Source organism: Pinus tabuliformis, chromosome 9, assembly GCF_031772625.1.
Source record: "Pinus tabuliformis cultivar Carrire ecotype Pingquan chromosome 9, CPIR1, whole genome shotgun sequence".
Lineage (NCBI taxonomy): Eukaryota > Viridiplantae > Streptophyta > Pinopsida > Pinales > Pinaceae > Pinus > Pinus tabuliformis.
Window position 1 is genome coordinate 1859621361 of NC_142307.1, and position 23980 is coordinate 1859645340.

The 23980-nt window shown below is 36.5% G+C and overlaps 1 pseudogene; it reads right to left on the reverse strand.

Annotated features, from left to right (window-relative positions):
* LOC149156293 (protein RETARDED ROOT GROWTH, mitochondrial-like) overlaps positions 1 to 23980 on the reverse strand; it is a 149972-nt pseudogene that overhangs the window by 88537 nt on the left and 37455 nt on the right.

Consider the following 23980-nt stretch of genomic DNA (forward strand, 5'->3'; position numbering starts at 1 on the left):
CAAAATACAAATCCACATAGATGCAATACAATTCCCTCATATATAGCGAGGGGTTGCCTTCTAGGGAAAAAAAACCTAAATTAAACATAACTTCTACCCTCATATCTCCACCTAATGAATGACCCATATTGACTATGAAATTACAACATTTTACAAGGAAATTTTACATCTAATTTTAGCTTCGGGGGTGCTTCCCCCAATCCCCCGCTTGGGGGGGGGGGGGGGGGTGGGGCTCCCAAAGATTATTGTTGCCCCCCTGGACCCCCCCTATAGCATATATTTTACGGGTGGCATTGCTGCCACATTACGAATTGGGGTCCAATGTGGCAATACCTCTAAATAAAGAAGATAATCAGGCTCCACACCTATCAATATCCCACTTAAAGACTGATTATAGCAACTCCACCACTGCTTCATTTGCTAGACAATGACTCCACATTGGACCTGGATGCTTCTCATCTTCTTCATCATACTTGAAGACCAATTGGAACTGAGCAGATTCTCAGTTTCTCCCTGGTTACAACTTTTGTTAACATATCTGCAGGATTCTGGCTAGTTTGTATCTTTTCCAGCTTCAACTGTCCATCTTCCAACGCTGACTGTATGAAATGGTACATGAGCTGTATATGTTTAGCCTTGGAATGAAATGCAGAGTTATTTGCAAGATGTATGGTACTCTGGCTGTCACTGTATAACCTGCCCAACTCCCGCTTCTTACCCAATTCATCTAGAAACCTTTGTAACCAAATCATTTCTTTACTATCCTCTATAACAGCAACATACTCTGATTCTCTTCTTGAGAGTGCATCAACACTATGCAGTTTTGAGACCCAAATGACAGTTTTTCCACCTATAGTAAACACATACCCTGTTGTGCTCCTCTTTTTATCTCTATCACCCGCCATATCTGCATCAACATATCCCTGTAGAGCAATGTTTGAACCACCAAAGCATAACACTTGATTTGTTCTACCTCTCAAATATTTGAGAATCCACTTCACTACCATCCAATTTTCTTTTCCTGGATTGTTCATGTACCTATTTACAACTCCCACTACATGTGGAATGTCAGGCCTTGTGTAGACCATTGCATACATTAAGCTTCCAACTGCTAATGCATATGGAACTTTAGACATACGAGCCATTTCTTCCTGAGTCTTGGGACACTCCTCCTTACTTAATTTGAAATGGCTAGTCAAAGGTATACTAATTGGTTTTGCATTCTGCATATTACACCTTTTCAACACCTTTTTTATGTACTCACTTTGAGACAGTGTTAATTGTGATTCTTCCTATCTTTGGTTATTCTCATACCAAGGATTTGTTTTGCAGCACCCAAATCCTTCATTGCAAATGAGTTCAACAATTTTCTTTTGAGCACATTTATTTCCAGCATGTTAGAACCTACAACAATCTTGTCATCTACATACAATAACAATATAATATATCTTCCATCGTTTTTCCTTTCGAGATAAACACACTGATTAGGGTGACATCTAGTATAACTCTGTTCAGACATAAACCTTTCAAATCTTAAATACCACTACCTTGGAGCCTGCTTTAAGCCATCCAGGCTCTTCTTCAACCTACACACTAGTTTCTCCTTCCCTTTTACCTCATATTCTTGTGGCTGCGGCATATATATCTCTTCCTCCAAATCCCCATGGAGAAAGGTTGTCTTTACATCTAACTGCTCAAGAGGAAAATCTTCAGCTCCTGCTACACTTAAAACAATCCTAATTGAAGTCATTTTAACAATCGGAGAAAATATCTTATCAAAGTCTATACACTTTTTTTGTGCAAACCCTTTCACCACAAGTCTAGCTTTATACCTTTTTCCACCTCCATCTTCTTCCTTCAACCTGTAAGCCCATTTATTCTGCAATGTTTTTCTAATTGAAGGAAACTTGAATAAGTCCCAAGTCTGGTTATGTGCTAAGGATTCCATCTCTTCTTTCATGGCTTGCTCCCACTTCTTCCTAGTTTATACCTGCACTTCTTCTTCATAACATTCTGGTTCACCCGAATCAGTCAACAATACATAATATAATCAAGGAGAGTATTGTTCAGGGGGTCTATATATCCTGGTAGGTCTTCTAACACCACTTTTAGGTGCTTGAGGTGCGTGTTATTGTTGTGATAGTTGTCAATGTTATGGCTATTGATCATTATGATTTTCACGCACCATCACGTTTTCTGTGATCTCTTCAAGAATTGTGTATTCTCTATTTTATTTTTCTTGTTTCTTTTCATGCAGCTGATCCTGATACAAAACCTTTTCATTGAATATGGCATCTCTACTCCTAATGATTTTGTGCTTTTCATAATCATAAAAGCGATAACCAAAATCATTAACACCATATCCAATAAAGGCACATTTCTTTGATTTTGACTCAAGATTTTTTCTATTTTCTTTATTAATGTGGACAAAGGCTTCACAACAAATAGTTTTTAAAAAAGAGTAGTTTGCCTTTTTACCTACCCATGCCTCCTCTGGAGGACCACCATCCAAGGAACTTGAAGGCCCTCTGTTTATTAGATAAACATCAGTATCTAGAGCGTCCACCCAAAATTGTAAAGGAAATCCTGCGTGCAATCTCATGCACCTTGCATGATCCATGATTGTCTTGTTCATCCTTTCTGACATACCATTTTCTTGTGGTGTTCCTGCTAGTGTCCTCTCTAAGTGAATTCCATCCTTTGAACAGTACCTATCAAATTCGTTGCTGCAATATTCACCTCCATTGTCTGATTTGAGACACTTCAACCTTTTTCCTGTCTCATTTTCAACCAAATTTTTCCATTTTTTGAAAGTATCAAATACATCAAATTTATTTCGAATACAATAAATCCAGGTCTTTCTGGTTACATCATCAATAAAAGTAACATAGTAATGAGAGCCATCGAGAGATGATACTTGAGTAGGTTCCCATACATCTATATGCACAAGCTCTAATTTTTTTCTCTTCTTTTCTTTCCCAACTCTGAGGAATTAGACACTCTTCTATTTTCCATAAACATAATTCTCACAAAATTTTAAATCAACATGCTTCAAACCTGGCAACAAATTTCTTGAGTGAAGCATATGCATCCCCTTCTCACTCATGTGCCCAAGCCTATGATGCCACAATGCCATATCTTCTCCTGTAGAGATTAAATAATTAATAAAATTAGAAATACCATTGCATAAATAAAATGTACCAATGTTTTCTCCTTTTTCTATTACCAAGGCTCCTTCAGTGACCTTCTAGATTTTATCTGTGAAAGTAGTTATGCAACCTTCACCTCCTAACCACCCTGTTGAAATTAGATTTTTCTTCAGATTTGGGACATGCCTTACCTCCTTCAATAGCCATTGATTTCCATTCTTTTGCTTTATGAAAACTGTACCCATTCCAATGATTTGACAGGGTTTATCATCACCCAATTGAACATGTCCAAAATCTCATTGAACATAATCATGAAAATGTTTCCTATCAGGTGTGGCATTGAATGAGGCCTTTGAATCTACCACCCATGCATAAATAATATTTTCTAATGAAATAGTCAAAGCATATTGCAACACATCACCTATTACATTCCCTTCAAGATTATTTTCTTGCTACGTGTCTCCTTCTTTTCCCTTCTGAGACTTGCAGTCTTTCTTCAGGTGTACTTTCTTCCCACATTTCTAGCACACTATCATCGATCAAGACTTGGATATGCCTTTTATTGACTTACTACGATATCCAGGGCTCTTTCCTCTTTCCATTTTTCTTCCCCTAGTCTCTGCAGTCAAAGCATCACCTGATGTCACACCGGAGCATTTTTGTCGCATTTCCTCACTAAGGATTGCACTGACAACATCATCCAACTTTAAAGTACTAGATCTAGAGACAGAGTTACTAATGGCCATAACTAAACCATTCCAACTTTCTAAAAATGAGCACAGAAATAACAAAGCCCTAGCTTCATCATCAAAAGTTACCCCTACAGAACTTAACTGACTTGTAACTGTATTAAATTCGTTTAAATGATCAGCAACAGATCCACCTTCTGACATCTTCATATTAAATAAATGCTTCATAATAAATATCTTATTTGAGGTTGATGGTTTATCATATAGTTTGGCCAATTTTGACATTAAACCCTCTCTTTTCATTTCCTTTGAAATATTAAATGCGACCAACGCCGCTAGGCACACTCGTATTGTTCCAAGTGCCTTTTTTGTCGAGAATATCACATTTTGTGTCTATCATACTCATTGGCTTCTTTTCCTTTCTTCTCAATGGTTGGTATAGATCTCTTTGATACAGATAATCTTCCATCTGCATCTTCCACTGCTGGTAGTTTTGGCCGTTAAATTTTTTGACCCTAAACCTACCATCTTCCTCCATTGCTCCCACTCGAGCCAGGAACCCTTGTCTCCTGTATGTTTATCAGCCAAATAGAACTTCGGCTTTGATACCAGTTGTTAGAAAATTATATACTATAGAGAAACATAACACATAAAATATATTTCAAAAATACAAACACAGAAAACACATAAAACAAGAGAGACAAAGAAATAGCCAGTCCTTCCATTTATATTATCTATCAAACTGAAGAGATACAACTATAATAGATCCACTGTAATTCCCTCTTCTCTCTCACTCAATCTCCTCTCTCTTGCCGCTAAGAATATAGATCTACATAGATGTAATGCAATATAATTCCCTCATATATAGCGAGGGGTTTCCTTCTAGGAAAAAAAACCTAAATTAAACATAAATTCTACCGTCAGATCTCTGCCTAATGAAAGACCAAGGTTGACTATGAAATTACAAAATTTTACAAGGAAATTTTACATCTATTTTTAGCTTTGGGGGTGCTTCCCCCGATCCCCCGCCAGCAGGGGGGTCCCAAAGGTCTCAGCTACCCCACTCCCCACCCCCCTTTGGACCCTCCCTTGTAGCATATATTTTACATGCAGCGTTGCAACCATATTATGAACTAGGATCAAATGTGGCGATACCTCTAAATAAAGAAGATAATTTGTCTCCACACCCAAAAACACAACAAATTGTTACACCCATGCTATGATATGGAGAGGTGGGCAGGATTGGAGCTTGGAGTTTCTTGATAGCAAGAAATGGGCTCTATTGAAATAATTTCATGAAGAACACCATAATTTGATTTTTCAAGCTACCTTAGTAAAGAACATACCAAAACGTATGTTGAGTTCCAAACTTGCATCTTCCCTATACACATTTTCAGCCTTCTTTTCCATTTAATTGACCCACCAAGTTGTCAAATCATTGCATATTAGTTTAAAAAGAGCTTATAAAATGGTTTCCTAACTATGTCTTGTGATTTAGATTTTTGTTCAATCAGCTGCGGAAACTTGTCACTTTCCACAGCCAGCTCAAGTTTTCGCAACCATTTTGTTGAAGACTATTTTACAGGTGTCCACTGGAGAATCCGGTCACATGGGCAAGCTGCAAATGACATGTACATGGAGTGTGTCCCCTTGGTTCAGCCGAGTCACTCACAAACAGCCATGGTCAAGGACGGTCAAAGGAGTGGTCAAACCAAGAGTTTTGTGGTGGCACGACTCTGTTTTTACCACGTGAAGTTTTGCGTGGCAAGTTCCTCAATCTCCGGAGGTGTGCTAACACGTATGGATCAATCCGTGAACTAAATCGAACAGCCACCATTCCATAGATTTATTTGTCACGGCTACCATACTGCTAGATCTCTGGACGTGGATATTTACGTGTCTGTTTGGCAGCGCAGAATTTAGCAATCAGTTATATCATCTTCAGTTATAAATAATGCGTTATCATACGCTTGATAGTTAACCTTTTATATGTAACCTTGACTATTTTTACAAGCCCACTGTGCCGTCCTATATCTTTATCTTATAACAACATTTTAATATATGAGAAGACAACATTCTTAAGTTCAATTCGTGACTGAGTATTGATTGGCCGTGGTTGCAGAGGGCCCCTGTACAACAAGGCTCTGTATCTATTGTATAGTTTCTTGCTTACTTTCATTATGTTACTGTTTTTATAATCATTTGCTTGTATATATTACACCGTTCTCATATTCATGTTAACTGCTGTCCATCTTTTCTTTTATGCTTTCTCATGATTCTTAACTGATCAATGTTTTCTTTCAGGTTCTTGTAGGCAGCCTGGGCAATTTACATAGTTTTAATGACTAATGACATGAAATCATCTTGTCCTTTCTGCTGATTTATTTTCTAAGTTTTAATTCCATCATTGTCATTTCTTTCAGTTTTGTTTTTCTCATTTAGTTTCATGCAATTTAGATATCATATTACTCCATTTGTTTATGATTACCTCTTATAGCCAAGTGACTCAAATAGTGAGGAATCAAAATATTATTTGATGTAGTATGATTTAGTTTACTTTCCTGCAAGTTAGTGATTAGATTACTTATGTCATTTTTAGGGATTGAAGTATGAATGAGTAGTTTAATCTAAGTTTCATTTTATGCAATTTCATTTCCTGCAATTTAGATATCAAATTACTCAATTTGTTTATGATTACCTCTTATAGCCAGAGCGAGTCGAAAGGTGAGGGGTCAGAATATGAGTTGAAGTAGTGTGATTTAGTTTGCTTTACTTACAGTATTTGAATTGCTTTGAGTTCAGTTTTTATTTTCTTTTCATACAGCAGTAAGGATACTGGGCTTGATTGTCACTAGTTCACTATTTTAGTACCGTTTTATTTTCTTTTGGGAATTGATTTCATCATAGCACGTTTTGTAGCCTTTTTGAGAACTTTAAAGTTTGGAAAATAATTGTAGAAGTCACCATTGCCATCCATACTTGACTTTCAATTATTCCATCTCACATTAGGGAGTCAACAGAAGATAAACCCAAAAACAAACCAAAAACTCAAAAACGACAAAGAAACAAGAAATTTGTTATCTTGCATATACAGTGCACTTCACTTCAGCAGTTTACGAATCTCAAATTTACATTTTAAATATCAATTTAGGACACACTAAATTGACCAAAAAATTTGGCGTCGTTGCCAGCGAAGTGAAACTAGGTAGCCAATTTCTTAAAAAAAACAAGAAAATTTCAAGGAAGGTAAAAATTGATAACTTCTCAAAGTATGCTCTCCTCTTGCACCTAGTGTGATCTGGAGGATCAGAGAAGAGAGTTATTGGTTTAACAATTTCTTGAGTATGCTCTATTCTTGCACCTACAGTGACCTGGAAGATCAGAAAGAGAATTATTAGCCCGAATTGAAGAAAAATAAAAAAAATGACATGCATAGAGCAAGAGATTCTAGGGGAAGGTTTTTAGCTAGGGCCAAGAGTTCGATTTTTACAACTCCATCTACTTCAAGGAATAGACAAGAAACACCTCCATCATCTCCAACTCACACTCCTAGCCTTAGGATTCCTGGAATTCAAGAGGCAGTAGTTGAATTAGGAGACTCTCTCACACTATCCACCAAATTTGAGTTAGGAAGAGACCCTTTCTCTACTTCTACAGGAAAACCCATTGTAATTAAGAAAGTAGAATCACCTGAAGAAGAAGAGGGAGAAATTCCTCCTCATTCGCCATTAGTGGAGGAACCAGAAGACTCTGAAATCTCTGAGGAAACTATCATGGCAGAAGAAGTAGTAAACGGATTTGGTAGAGGAAGAGGTAGAGGAGGAGGAGGGAACAATGGAGGAGGTAGAGGTAACAATGGGGGAAATAGGGATGGAGATAACTCATTCGGATTTCCTATAGCTGATGAGGATTCTCGAGCAACAATGAAAAACATCTCACCATCTGTCCTCCCAAACTTTCATGGGTTACGAAATGAGGATCCTGAAATATTTCTATTTGAGTTTGAAGTCGTGTGTCGAACTTATGATTATCTGGAAGACTCTCAAAAACTCAAATTGTTTCCTTCAACATTGAAGGGATCTACTTTGAAATGGTTCATGGGATTAGTCACTCAATCCATTAGGACTTGGAATGATATGAAACAAACATTTTTGGACAGATACCTGGACTATTGTATGCCCACCAATCATAAGGATGAGGTATTCAAAATGGTACAAAGAGAAGATGAAAACTTGGAGGATTTACTCGAAATATTTCAATACAACCTGAAAGGAGCAAAAATGAATAACTTAGATGAGGAAACCTTGAAAGCCCTTCTATTAAAAGCCATTAGAGATGAATGGATAGATATTTTGAACATGATGGGAAAAGGAGATATATCTCAACTTCCACTTCATGATATAGCAGAGCTATGTGCCAAGGGGAAAATCTAAAACTGGAAAAGGGCCTAGAGATCCTTCTCTCATTAGAGCAAACAAATCTGCAACTAGATCAGTAAGTAGGGCTGAGATTGGAAACATGCTTGATGAATTCAAAAATGATATTTTAGGGAGTCTTAGTAAGCAACTAGACACCCTTAAGATACAAAACAAGCAGAAAGTAGAAGCTGAAGCTTTGGCCATCTTTTGTCCAAAATGTAGGAAGAAACATACTCTAGGGGAATGTCCCTTGGATGCAAATGTTGTAGAAACATGTGTGATTTGTTCAGAAAACCATGAGACGAAGGATTGTCCTTCAATTCCTGGGCTCAAAGCTGTCTTTCAAGAAGATCCAAATTCAATTGAGTCTCTATGTTTTATTGCAAGGAGACCTTGGTAGGGGCAACAAAATCAAGGGTTTAACAACTCTATGAACTTTCAACCCCCACCAAATTGGAATCCTTGGCAACAACCTTGGTCCCAACCTCAAAATCCTTTTCAATCATGGGTACAAGGTATGCAAAATCCTTATGGGAGATTTGCTCAATTTTATCAATATCCTCCATCTTTTCAAAATCAACAAGCTCCACAACTTCCAAATCAAAATCCACAACTATCATTGCCATTTCCACAACAACAAAAACCTTCTCAACAAAATACAAATTCTCAACTCTTACTTCCATTCCAATAGAAGACAAATCAACTACCTTCCCAGCCATTGCCGAACCCCAACAATAAAAACCCTCAAAATTCTTACATGGTAGAAGGACAACAATTTCCTACCTATATTATTGTTCCTCTTAACGATGTACAACTCAAATCTGGTAGAGTTTTAGAAAAGCCTTCTATAGATGCTCAAAAGCAAAGCATTTCTAAGGAAGATTCTCTTGAAGCCAATAAAGGTTCTGAAGCACCTCTTCAAAACCCAAGCACTCAAAAAGAAAAAGAAAAAGAGTCAACCCCTACAACTCCTATACTTGAGCAACCTGCATCTTCATCTACACCTCCTTTTCCTGAAAGATTACAAGTTGATAACGGGGTGGAAAAATAAATCTTGTTGCTTGACTATGAGTTTCTAGATGAATTAAAGAATGTCTGTATCAAGATTCCCTTGTTACAAGTCATTAGAGAGATTCCTATTCTAGCAAAAATAATAAAGGAGTTGAGTCTTAAAAGACTAGAAAGGAAACCAAGAGATACAAGAAGAATCCACTTGGTAGGAAAAATTGCAGATATCATGATGGGAAAAATTACTATGCAGAAGTATGGGGTGGAAATTCCAAATAATTTGATTGATTTAGGGGATGCTATCAACATTATGAGCAGACAGACTATGGAACAGCTAAAACTTCCTAATCTTCTTTTTACACCTACTTTACTGCAACTTGCAGATCGATCAATTATCAAACTAGATGGTGTATTAGAAGACATTTCGGTCTCCTTAGATTCTTGGGAATATCCAGTAGATTTCATGATTTTAACTCCCAAGAGTAATCTAGGAGGACACCCTCTCATCTTAGGAAGACCTTGGCTAGCCACAGCTGATGCTTTTATCAGTTGTAGATCTAGGGATATGTATATTTCTGATGGTAATTCAACGAATAAATTCAATTTGTATCCTCCAGCAAAAGAAATTATTGAAATAGGAGATAATGAGTGGGTTAATGATGAGATACTGTACAACTTGTCTTTACCATTTCTGAAATCAGTGAAGATAGTCAAATTCTGAACACATTAGAAAACTTTGAAACATCTTCAGAATATGGCCACACGCAATTTCAGTTAGATTCTGACATTGAGTATCTATCATCTAGACAAATGTCTCTTTACTCTATGGAAGATTTTTGTAGTTCCGCCATTGAGATCTTTCCAAGTAAAACATTGAATATCAACAAAAACTTGGAAAAATCACAACAAGGAGAGCTAACCAAAATCTTGCAAAAACATTCTACTGCAGTTGCATGGGAGTATACTGATATGAAAGGTATTGACCCTAAGACTTGCATTCATCACATCTACATTGAGGAAAATAGTAGACCAATCAGACAACCTCAGAGAAGGATGAATCCAAACCTTAGGGAGATAGTGAAAGAAGAGCTCCAAAAACTACTCAATGTAAATTTCATTTATCCAATTTCAGATAGCCGATGGGTTTCTCCTTTGGTTATAGTACCTAAAAAGAATGGTAAATGGAGGGTATGAATTCATTACAGGGAATTGAAAAAAGAAACTTTGAAGGATCACTTTCCTTTACCCTTTATCGATAAGGTATTAGATACTTTAGTAGGCAAAAAGTACTTTTCATTTTTGGATGGTTTTAGTGGCTATAATCAGATCCAGGTAGCACCTAAAGATCAAGATAAGACCACATTTACCTATCCATGGGGAACTTTTGCTTACCAAGTACTTCCTTTTGGATTATCTAATGCACCCACAACATTTCAAAGGGCAGTACTAGGAATCTTTTCTGATCTAATCCATGATTGTGTAGATGTTTATATGGATGATTTTACAGTTTAGGTGATTCATTTGAAGAGGCATTAGAGAATTTGGAAAAATTCCTTATAAGGTGTAAAGAAACAAACCTTTCATTGAGTCATGAAAAATGCTTTATGATGTTTACTGAAGGTATTGTTTTGGGACATCATATTTAAAGGGATGGGATTAAAGTTGATAGATCAAAATTTGAAGTCATCTCCAAGTTGCCTATTCCAAATTGTCAAAAAGATGTTAGAAGTTTTCTGGGATTTACTGGATACTATAGAAGATTTATAGAAAACTTCACCAAAATAGCATCTCCACTCTTCAAATTAATTACAAAAGACTGTGAATTCAAATGGGATCATGATTATCAATCTGCATTTGAAACTTTGAAAACAAGAATATTTGAAGCACCTATTTTGAGAGGGCAAAATTGGAAACTTCCTTTCCATATTTCTACAGATGCTTCAGATACAACTCTAGGAGCTGTGTTGGGTCAAAAGGATTTAGTTCCTTATGCCATTTACTACACCAGTAAAAATTTGACTCCTACTGAGTTGAACTATACTATGACTAAAAAAGAGTTCTTAGTTGTTGTTCATGCAATCAATAAGTTTAGACATTATATAACAGGCTATGAAACTTTTGTCCATACTGATCATTTTGTAATTAGATATATAATGAACAAACCTGTTACTAATGGCAGAGTTACAAGATGGCTCTTAATTTTACAAGAATCCAATATTACTGTATTGGATAGACCAAGGAAACAAAATATAGTCGCTGATTTCTTGTTTAGGATCCAAAATACTAATGAAGATTCTCCTGTAGAGGATAAGTTTCCAGATGAATATTTATTTGCAGTAACTAGTAAGACTCCTTGGTATGTATATATTGCTAACTATTTGGTTACAGGGAAGCTACCTACATATTTATTTCCTAGTCAAAAAAGAAGAATTATTCAGGAGAGTTCAAATTATTCATGGATTTCGAACGAATTGTTTAAAATAGGGCTAGATTGTGTGATCAGAAGATGTGTTCGGGAAGATGAAATGCCTGACATCCTCAAGGCATGTCATGATGAACCATGCGGTGGACACTTTACTGACAAAAGGACGACCTATAAATCCTTCCTTTAGGATATTGTTGGCCTTCCCTCTTCAAATATACAAAACAATATGTTAGAAGGTGTGACAGCTGCCAAAGAGTAGCGAAACCAACTCTTTCAAATGAAATGCCATTACAACCACAGGTACTCATTGAACCCTTTGAAAAATGGGCTTTAGATTTCATTGGACCCATTAATCCACCATCTAAACAAAAGAAGTATATATTGGTATGCACTGATTATGTCACTAAATGGGTAGAAGCGAAAGCATTACTTTCTGCTACTTAAAATTCAGTTGTTAATTTTCTTTATGAGGATATTTTTACTCGTTTTGGTGTCCCAAGAGAAATTTTGACAGATCAGGGAAGTCAATTTACATCTAACTTGATGGAGAAGTTGATGGAAGAATACAAAATCAAGCACAGAAAATCTACTCCTTACCATCCGCAAGCAAATGGCCAAGTGGAGTCTACAAAAAAAGTTATTGAGAACATCATCACCAAAACTGTTCATCTACATAGAAGAGATTGGGCAGAAAGGCTTCCTGAAGCCTTGTGGGCCTACAAAACTACATGGAGGAATACAACAAGACATTCTCCCTATGAACTCGTTTATGGGAAAGAAGTCCTGCTCTCCATTGAGTTTCATTTCAAGACTTTCAAGATGGCAGTTCAGTTGGGGATGAATCTATCAGAAGCCCAAAGCACAGAATGGAGCAGCTGAATGAGCTAGATGAGATCAGACGAGAAGAAATTTTAAGAACTGATCTAGTTCAACATCAAAGAGCTAAGTGGCATGACAGAAACATCAAAGAGAAAAAGTTTCAATAGGGAGATTGGGCACTACTGTTTGATTCCAAGTTTAAAGACTTCAAGGGTAAATTTCAGACCCATTGGCTTGGGCCATATGAGATTGACAAAGTCTTTAGCAATGGAGTGGTAAGAATCAAGACCATTGATGAATTTCAAACTCCTCTTATTCTGAATGGCCACAAATTGAAAATTTATCATAAGCCACTCTCAAAAGAGGAATTTGTCAAAATATTTCAAGAGAATTCTGCAATAAGGCTGGTGAAAAAGAATCCTTCTTCCCCACCAGCCTAGCCTTTATTTCTTTTAGTTAAAAAAAGATAATAATTAAAAAAAATAATAATAATAAAAAAAATAAAAAATAAAAAAATTGTATAAGCCTGAAAACCAATCACTGATTGGTGGTCTTATACACAAAATGTAGAGTGAAAATCAGGGACACCCGACACTCTATATTTTCCAAAAAAAAATTCTCCTTCTTTTTCATCATCACTCCACTTCATTTTCCATTCCACTCCATCTCCATTTCATTTTCATTTCACTTCACTCTGCTTCATCTCATTCCATTTCATCAATAAATGTCTCTTTCGAGACCATTTTCACTCAGTTAGTTGTTATCTAACTATCTTTGTTCAGCCAAGTGTTTGTTGTGTCAGTTTCCGCAGCTGGAAGCAGTTTCCGCAGCCAGAAGCAGTTTCCGTAGCCAGAAGCCGTTTCCCCAGCCACCACTCTAATTTTCAAATTTACAGTCAAAATGTTAGTGCAATAATCATGGAAATGCAGGTGTGACTGAGCATATATGCTATGAAGACATGGAGCATCTCCAGAAATCAATGATGAACAGTTGGTTAAAGGCTAATGGACAACAAATGACAAGGTTTCCAAAGGTATGAGCAAAAATTTCTTTCAAATAGCAATTGAAGACACAATTTTGCATAGTTGTCAAACCATAAAAGCTCTACTATGTGCAATGATTATCACGATAGCTGCATTACCCATTACCATGCCACGACATTATTCCGCACAACATGAATTTATTCCTTAACGGTCTTATGATTGATTTTCAGTTTATAACTCATAGTCGACTGCACTTTCATACACCACTTGTAATCATGAGATGTGACCTATTTCACTACGGCTCCTCTCCACCGCATTTTCCACAGCAATTCATTAAACGTGTAACATTTCATACGCATTCGTTCAATTCAAAATCTCGACTCCACTTCATTTCCTTACAATTCTGTTAAAACCATCTTCTTCACATACGTCTGCACTTCATTTTGTGAACTCACCTCGGCTGCTCATCCTCTGTTTCTGCTTGCATTTCCGGAACACACCCGTTCCCTGTTATCCTCCAATTGCAGCCACTGTATCTTTGCCATAAACCCTGCAACCGAACCACCTTACCTCTACTAAACCCTCACATGCAATTGAATTTTCAGTTGAATTTCAAAACAAAGGAAAGGATGGGACGATTACTAAGGGAAGAACCGGAAGGACCTAAATATTTATAAGGTTACCCTCAAGCAAAAGATTTGCTGAAGAAAGCAAAATGGTTACGCTTCATCCAGAAATTTAAGGGCCATAACAAGGAGGTAACGAAAGCCTTTGCACGGTGTTTTGACGACTAGATGGTGGAAATTCGAGACTTAAAGCTCACGGTCACTGAAGCAACAGTAGCAGCTACCACAGACTTGCCCCAGGAAGGTGAGCGATGGTTTAAAAACAAAAGTGTGGACGAACAGGCATGGAGAATTATGCTACGTAACCAAGGTATGGACGTTACATTGTTTACAAAAGGAATTCCTGTTCATGCATTGAAAGAAGAATGGGCCAGCCTACTGTTAATTATCAAAAAGTTTATCACTTGCGAAGGACGCTTTGGTTCAATGTACATGTGCCATGCTAGGTTATTGATGAACTTCTTAGAGAGTCAAACTCTTAATTTGCCTTATTTCTTACTGCTGAGTTTGAAAAAGATGAGTACCACAGTCCAAAAGCACATAGGAAATATAGAACCTCATCTATATCATCATGGACTTGTAAGGATTCTCATTGAAGACCAAATGAAGAAAAACGAAGATACTTGGGAACAATTCTGAGTAAGAAATTACTTTCAAGAGCCATCTGAGGCACCTGAAAGTAGTACACCAAATACACCGAGAAGGAGTAGGAGAAAAGAAAAGAGTGCCATAGTCCAAGACTCTCCTATTACCAAAACTCAAGAATTTGGTCGAAAAGAAAAGGAGAAAGGAACTAAGGACAGAAAATAGAGAAAATTGAAAGGCAAAAGAAACATAGAAAAATTCAACCAATCACCAGATCCATCTATAGAGGATGACTATCAAACATTGTCTGAGAGATTAGTTCATCTTCAAAAACAAACTACTACAGCAAAGAAGAAGGAAAAAGGAAAACAGAGCATAGAAGAAGGGAGTACTAGTCCACCGTATTTAAGAAGAAGCAACAGGCTTAGAGGAAGAGGGATTAAAACACAAGTAAAACGACCCCACTTCATTGACTTGGGTGGGGAAGCACCCGAGAAACCTCCAGCTGGCCATAGTCCATCTCATCCTCAGCCAACTATGGAAGCTAGTCCTCCACATGTTGATGAAAGACCTTCTCGACCAGAGCTAGAAAGCAGTCCTCCTCCTCCCCAAGACTTTGAATTCAGTCCAAGAAAAACACTCGAAATAGATCCAAGTCAACAGGAGGTGTATGAATACCTCGAATCATTAGAAAAGACAACTGTAGGCCCGAGTACCACTCTACCTCACATGACACAAGATGCAAAAGTCCAATCCTTAAAGCAAGAAGTGTTTGAATTAGAGGTTCTAAACAGGCATATTAAGCAAGAAAATGAAGCACTTAAGGAGCAGAGCAAAGTGGACAAAATTATTCATGATAATACTATGCTTCATTTGGGACTATGGCAAAAGAAGAACAAGAAACTAAAGAAAAAGTGCAGAAAGTTGAGCAGAGAATTGATCAATCTCAAATTCAGATGTCTGATAAGGAAACCCAGGATGGTGGTAGCACCAAGATAGAAGAAAATAGGACTCGATGTACTAGCAGAGGCTTCAGAACATATGGATTAAAGGGGAATGACTAAAATTTTTGTTGCATGAGGACATGCAACACCTTCACAGTGGGGGTATGTTGAGTCCCAAACTTACATCTTCCCTATGCACCTTTTCAGCCTTCTTTTCCATTTACTTGACCCACCAAGCTGTCAAATCATTGCATATTAGTTTAAAAATAGCTTATAAAATGGTTTCCTAACTATTTCTTGTGACTACTATTTTATTTAGATTTTTGTTGAATCAGTTGCGGAAACTTGTCACCTTCCGCAGCCAGCTCAAGTTTCCGCAGCCATTTTGTTGAAGACTATGTTACAGGTGTCCACTGGAGAATCTGGTCACATGGGCAAGCTGCAAATGACATGTACATGGAGCGTGTCCCCTTGGTTCAGCCGAATCACTCACAAACCGCCATGGTCAAGGACGGTCAAAGGACTGGTCAAACCAAGAGTTTTGCAGTGGCACGACTCTGTTTTTACCATGTGAAGTTTTGCATGGAAAGTTCCTCAATCTCTGGAGGTGTGCTAACACCTGTGGATCAATCCGTGAATCAAATTGAACAACCACCACTCCATAGATTTATTTGTCACGGCTACCATACTACTAGATCTTAGGACATTGATATTTACGTGTCTGTTTGGCAGCGCAGAATTTAGGAATCATTTATAGCATCTTCAGTTATAAATAACGCGTTATCATACATTTGATAGTTAGATTTTTCTATGTAATCTTGACTGTTTTTACAAGCCCAGTGTGTCGTGCTATATCTTTATCTTATAACAACATTTTAATCTATGAGAAGATAGTGTTCTTAAGTTCAATTCGTGACTAAGTATTGATTGGCCGAGGTTGCAGAGGGCCCCTGTACACCGAGGCTCTGTATCTACTATATAGTTTCTTGCTTACTTTCATTATGTTACTATTTTTATAATCATTTGCTTGTATATATTACACTGTTCTGATATTCATGTGAACTGCTGTCCATCTTTTCTTTTATGCTTTCTCATGATTGTTAACTGATCAGTGTTTTCTTTTAGGTTCTTGTAGGCAGCCCGAGCAATTTACATAGTTTTAATGACTAATGACATGAAATCATCTTGTCCTTTCTGCTGATTTATTTTCTGAGTTTTAATTCCAGCATTGTCATTTCTTTCAGTTCTGTTTTGCTCATTTACTTTCATGCAATTTAGATATCATATTACTCCATTTTTTTATGATTACCTCCTATAGCCAAGCGACTCAAATAGTGAGGAATCAGAATATTATTTGATGTAGTATGATTTAGTTTACTTTCCTGCAAGTTAGTGATTAGATTACTTATGTCATTTTCAGGGATTGAAGTATGAATGAGTAGTTTAATCTTAGTTTCATTTTATGCAATTTCATTTCCTGCAATTTAGATATCAAATTACTTAATTTGTTTATGATTACCTCCTATAGCCAGAGCGAGTCGAAAGGTGAGGGGTCAGAATATGAGTTGAAGTAGTGTGATTTAGTTTGCTTTGCTTACAGTCTTTGAATTGCTTTGAGTTCAGTTTTTATTTTCTTTTCATACAGTAGTAATGATACTGGGCTTCATTGTCACTAGTTCACTACTTTGGTACATTTTTATTTTCTTTTGGGAATTGATTTCATCACAAAAAGTTTTGCAGCCTTTTTGAGAAATTTAAAGTTTGGAAAATCATTATAGAAATCACCATTGCCATCCATAATTGACTTTCAATTCTTCAATCTCACATTAGGGAGTCAACAGAAGATAAACCCAAAAACAAACCAGAAACTCAAAAACGACAAAGAAATAAGAAATCGGTTATCTTGCATATACAGTGCACTTCACTTTAGCAGTTTACGACTCTCGGATTTACATTTTAAATAGCAATTTATGACACACTAAATTTACCAAACAACATGGAGTGCGCAAGATAGATAATTATGATTGCAGTTCTAATTTTGTCTTCTTTACTTCAAGATATATCTCACAATTAGAGAGTGAAGTTGAAATGGCCTTGGACACTTTCTGTGTCATGTATGGCATGGAAAGTGAGGATGAGGAGTGGCTTAGTGACTTAAACAATATGAGGGTTGGTGATGAAGGTTTCCAACCGATTCAAGTATTGGAAGAAACATTTGGGAGAATTATGGATTTACTAGAGAAGGCCTTCACACACCAATGTGAGCTATTGAATAATGATGTAGCTAACTTCTGTTGGGATATTTCACCTGTGGAAGTAGTGAAATCCATTCATGCTCATTGGCAAGAGAAGAGGTGGAAGAAAGGCATGACTTTTGTTCGACATTTTCAACCTGATTCTTGGGAGTTCTACCAGCAAAAAACAAATGAATGTGAGTCACAAATCAGTGAATTACAAAACTCACTAGCATCAAACAAGAATTAGTTAATGCTGGAAAGACCATTATTTTTTGCAATTTTCCTAAAACCTAGAGGATTGGAAATTCCAAACAAGACACAAAAATAGAGACCTCATAGGAAATTCAATGCAAGGAAGTAAATTACTCAAGAGATTAGGAGAGTAGCATTTGCCCATCTACTAGGAAGTAGGGTTGGATGAACATTGAAGAGGACAATTCTTCAAATGAATTGGGTTATCTATATAGCTCCATTCCTCCACACATTGACATTCATTCTCAACCTGGTAGGTATGAACACGATGCTTATGAATTTTCACACACAAGAAGTTGTAAGGGATGCTCAAATAGAACTTGGGGATCTCTACATTGATATATAGGACACAAGTCTTGAGCTTAAAACTTTAGATGAAACTACATAAAATGATAAAATATTGTTTTGTCTTAGATAAAGAATAGAAAGTGTCTTGGAAAGAAGAGGTAAAAATGGTGATCTATGGCACTCTAAATTTCAATACTTTCTAGTGATGGTGGGTGAGGTTGCAAAAAAAAAAGGATGTAAAATTTATAGGTTAGACTCAAACAAACATTAAAAATTCAAGAGGTTTTCCTTCCATCTCTGAACATGCATTGGGTCCACTTGGCCCCATGTGGTCCCACTTCTCAATAAATATTATATTTCAAGGACCATTTGGGAATCCAAGTTTCACAAAGATTATATGGATTAAGAACCTCATTTATAGGCCTATCCTTTCTCCCTCAACCCTCCAATCCTCACTCCTTACCCCTGGTTGACCAAGTCCCTTGCTTAAAGAGAAAGCAAGTTCCATTCCTCAGTCCATCCTTGGGAAAGGGTTTTCAAGGTCACTTCTCACCTATCCATTGACATATACTTTACAAGTGATAACTACACTACTAGAACTCCTCCCATCGGTGAAAGTCCATAAAGAGAAAGGAGACTTAGTTGTGGTTATAATGGGCTAAGCCTCCACTGTTGCCCTTAACCTAGCAGTTGCCCTCTTAGGAACCCCTTTAGATCCCCTGCTGCTTTGAGTGGTAACAGGGCCACATCTCTGAACATGCCTCTTGCAAAAAGCTCTGTCGTTAACATTGTTTTAAAAGCCACTTCTTCTAAAACCATTTCTTATGCTGTATTTATTTCTTCTTCCTCCTGTCATCCTACTTCTAGCTATAATTTGACATCCAACGAGCCTCTAATATATGCATCTTATGTTTGACATGAGTTTTTCTTTGTATCCTTATTATTTTGGAGTATTAAGGATTATCTTTTGGTTTTCTTTTTGTATATTAGGGTTACGAGTTTCTTTTGCACTCCCATTATGTACTTGCACTAATTTCACTAATTCTACTTTTGAATACCCCTAAGTCTTGTGGTCATTAGTTGGAGGTTAAACATAATATTCTATTATATTATCTATAGCTGCATTGCATTGATCTTAGTCGTTATCACTTTAACAAATACTTTAGCACTTATATTCCTTCATGTACTTATAATTCTTTCTCCTTTTGTTCTAGGAAATGTCTTTCACACTCCCACATTGTCCTTTTGTTTGTTGGATGTATTGTTCAGTCCCATTGAGTTACTCTTGTGATCATTTATTAAAAATAAATAAAATCACCTTATTTAATATTATATGGTATTGAACTGTGTGTTAGTGAGCCTAATAGATTCAAGTTAGTTTATGGTAATTCAATGTTAACATAAAGAGTATATTTTCAATTTTGTCTACTATTAAAGAGGAATCAATATTTACTTGAGATAATCGGTTTTCAAAAATACATTCTTCCAATAGAATGGTGCTTTATCGAGTAAAAAATATCAACAACTACGGCTTGGGGAACAACCACGAAACAATCAAAATACTTAAAAAGGAAAAATGGTGTTTGATAAAATTTAAAAGGGCAAGTACTTTATAGGAAAGAAAATAATGAATGGCCAAGGTAGTTGCCTAGGACATTTCCATTTTCAGTTTTGGTAAGGAAAATTGTATGTAAAGGTAGTCTTCAGACTTCATCTAAATAAAGATTCATATTTTGTATGTTTTTGGACTGTTACATTATTAAAAAAAATGTATCACTAATCTGGAAACAAAACGACACCACTCACACTTTATAGAATGTAATAGAGAAACTCCTTTGGAAAAAAATAACCATGAAAGGAAATATCATGAAATAGTGTCCATGAAAAACATTTATTATCCATGTATAAGCAAAAGACACTAGACTAGTTGGTTGAATTAATCAGTGAAACCATATTTGAAACTATCTATTTTGAGGTGAATGGCCTTATATTTCTGAAATCCTACTCACTGTAGTAGTAGCTTCCTATTGGATGGTGTTGGGATAGTAGCTACTAGTGCCTAACAATAAATAAATGTTAACTTTGAAACAATTCATCGTTGAAGAAGTTGCAACTGAAAAGTAAAAAATAAACATGAGGATGGTCAACTTGAATCCTGCTACATGCAGTTCGCGTTGCAATTTCGACTCCTTCACTCTTTGTAGGTTCCTTACCATCACTCATGGTTGGATCTATATTAACATCTACAAACACCGCTTCACGACTGGTGGTCATCCTCAACGTAGACTGAGACTGCACTTATATACAATCATTCCCCCTTGTGCATGTCTTCTACCATGGTCATGCTCTCTTGCACCTTCCTTGCCCTTCTAATTATCTATTTCAATTATTTCTTTCATTGCCCTACTTTTATCCAAATTAAGAAAGTCATAAGCATCCATTGGCTCTGCCTTTATGCACTTTTTTTGCCAAGTCTGCTGTGAATTTTGCCTTGTTTGCCTCAGTCTCCTGGGCTCAAGTGGGTTCTGGAACCCAACTGATTGAATTCCATGTTGTTAAATGGATTGTTGGTGGAGTTTCTATTGATGCAGACCTTATTTTTGGAAGGCCTATTAGTGGGCACTTCCAGAAGAGGGAACTAAGCTCTAAAAATCATTCACAAGCAACACTACACTATCTATATACCTCTCACTACTATAGTTGCTGCTATTATTATTGTTACTGTGGGTCTTTGCCATATGTTGTGCTACGCCATGAGAAGGTGACATACTTGAATTTTGATCCATTAGATGATTATTGGAAGTAGAACAATCCTTCAAGGCACTCATTCCAGAAGATTTCACCCTCTACTGTTGTAGTGAGGACGAGGATCAAACATGAGGGTCCTGATTCTGCGCAATACTGCTATTTTTGGATGCAGATTGTGAGACTCAAAAAACATTGAGGACTAGCTTATCTTTCACCATGACTCATAACCACATCAAATTCATCCACCTCGCCTCACACCAACATCTAAAGAACAACAAGGCCAATTTTCCATAGCTAAAGCCCACATCAAATCATCAAAAAATGTTGACCCAAATCACACAGGGTCCACTTCTGCAATCAAACATGGATTGAAAATGCAACACCACACGAAAAATTTATCATACTTCCAAACATGGAGAGGACCAAGACAGACATAGCCAATGATAGTGAAAGGCTGAAATGATGTTGATGTGGAATTTAAGCAATAGGTAGCTAGAGATATGCCATACAATTTATAAAAAGCAATGCAAAAACCCAAAGAAGAAGGAACTCCAAAGGAAACCACTCTAACTCTTGAGTTTGTCACTAGTCAGTGGCAAAAGTGGGATTCCGAGAAGGAGCAAAGGATCCATACCAAAGATGAGGGTTGTATTGTAGATTAATGCCTTTAGTCAGTCTCCTCTATTCACATGAAGTCCACCACAAATAATTTTATGGGCTTCATTTCTTTAGGCAAAGGTTTATTTAATTTGTCCAACCTTGTACCAGTGGTGTATCACATGAATGAGTTATACTAGAGATATTTCAGTCTCCAAAATAAAGTTATACATTGTCCCGAACAATATTATAGATATAAATAACTATCGCTGCACTTATCAATATTATGATAAGCAACTCCAAGAAGTTAGAATACCTTTTTTTCATTATTTCCAGGAAATAGTGAACATTATTCTCTACAAACATGAGTTTAATGTCAAAAATGCCAAGCTTGCTGGGTTATCTCATATTCATCTCGAAGATACTACCAAATTTGTACATAGTTTGCATTTTTCTAGGAAATATATGACATTTCAAAAATACCAAATTTAAGAATTACATCAACGAGATTGGAATTTTTATTTCCTACAAGTTGAAAGAGTTTCTCTTTCTTCATGGTAAATGCGCGAGTTTTTTCCATTATTCTATTTAAATATATAAACTCTTCCACCATATTATCAACGTGTTGAACAAAATAGTCAAGAGAATTACTTTGTCGAAGTACAATTCCAATGATATGAATTCCATCAATATCAAAACTTTTTAGAGCTATATAGTCTGGACAACCTTGCATCCATGTCTCCAAATATGGCTTCTCCACTATAGCATAATCATTCTTTCTTGCCTTATAAAGTAAACCTGAAGCATATTTTTTAGTAATTTATAAATATCCTTCTTCCTCATGGTCAACAATGTTTAAAAATACAACAGATCCATATTGGAAGACTACCATATAATGGAAATTTCTCAAAGACTCCCTTCTCTCTTCATTGTCATTCACAAGTACATGTGATGTATGGAACTGTAAAGTGCTGCTATACTTGAGTATGGCATAATTTTAATTTCGTGTAGTAGGGGGCACAATGTCAAAAAAGTATTGCTCCACTCGAAAGCTCTTCAAACTAACAGTAGTGGACAAGAAGAAAGCCTTGACCAGAATATATTTAGTGTTTTCTTCGTGATGGACTCTAGTTATGGACTTGCAGCTCAAACGATCAATTTATTCTCTCTCATGGAATCCAGTTCACCTTGTCTGTGGCTAGGAAACAAGACGAGAATCTGACACAGTCGACCCAAAACTTTGCACAACTAGCACTGTAATTTCCCCGACGCAAGGAATAGATGATAGCATCTATGGTGTTGCTTATTGGGGGTAGGAATCAAACCTCTGCTACTGACAGTGGTGGAGAATTTAAAGTGCTTAATCCCTTTGATCCTGCGACATGCGACCAAACGCGTGAGAGAGAAGGCACCAATGGTTGGCCTGTGTCATAGCCTTGTAGAGTAATCAAGGATGGCTTTGGGTTCGCAATGTTGGCCTTCTTCACTGCATATACCCTTTGATGCAAGACGAACATGAACAAAAGGCCTTTGTTAGGAATGCGTTTCACAGGATGCATGCTTGTGCCTGCAAGATCTTCGTTGCATATACCCTTCAATGCAAGAGGAACATGAACAAAAGGACTATGTTAGGAATCTATTTCACAGGATGCATGCTTGTGCCTTCAAGTCATTCAGGGACATTGGGAGTTCCACTGGGAGCCCCTCCTATAGAATAGATTTCAAATATGGTGGGTATGCTAAGCCGAAAGTGGCATCGACCCTCGAGCATTCCAAATGTGCCCTTCCTTCCCCTTCTTCCCCATTGACAAACCTTTCAAATGAAATGAAATGAACAATTTTAATATTTGAAAGAAACAAATCCATGAAACCTTAAATGAAAATAAAATGAAATTCTCTTGTGTTTATAAAGGGAGTTAAATTCCATTAAATAAAAGGTTGAGTCTTTTCTTTTGTTTAATGGGAGGTATTTTTTATTATAAATAATTATTAATTTATGAAAAATTTAGGTTTTTGTGTCACTAAATATCAATTGATGGGGTTTTATTTGATTTATTAAAAGTGAATTATGGTGATATCAAAACAAGTTGTGTGTTGTTAAAAAGTGCAGAAAAGTACTAATGTCATAGTAATGATCAATATTTATTTCCAATTAAATGTTTGGTATAATAAGGATAATTAATTTATAGAGATTTCTTATGATTTTTAATAG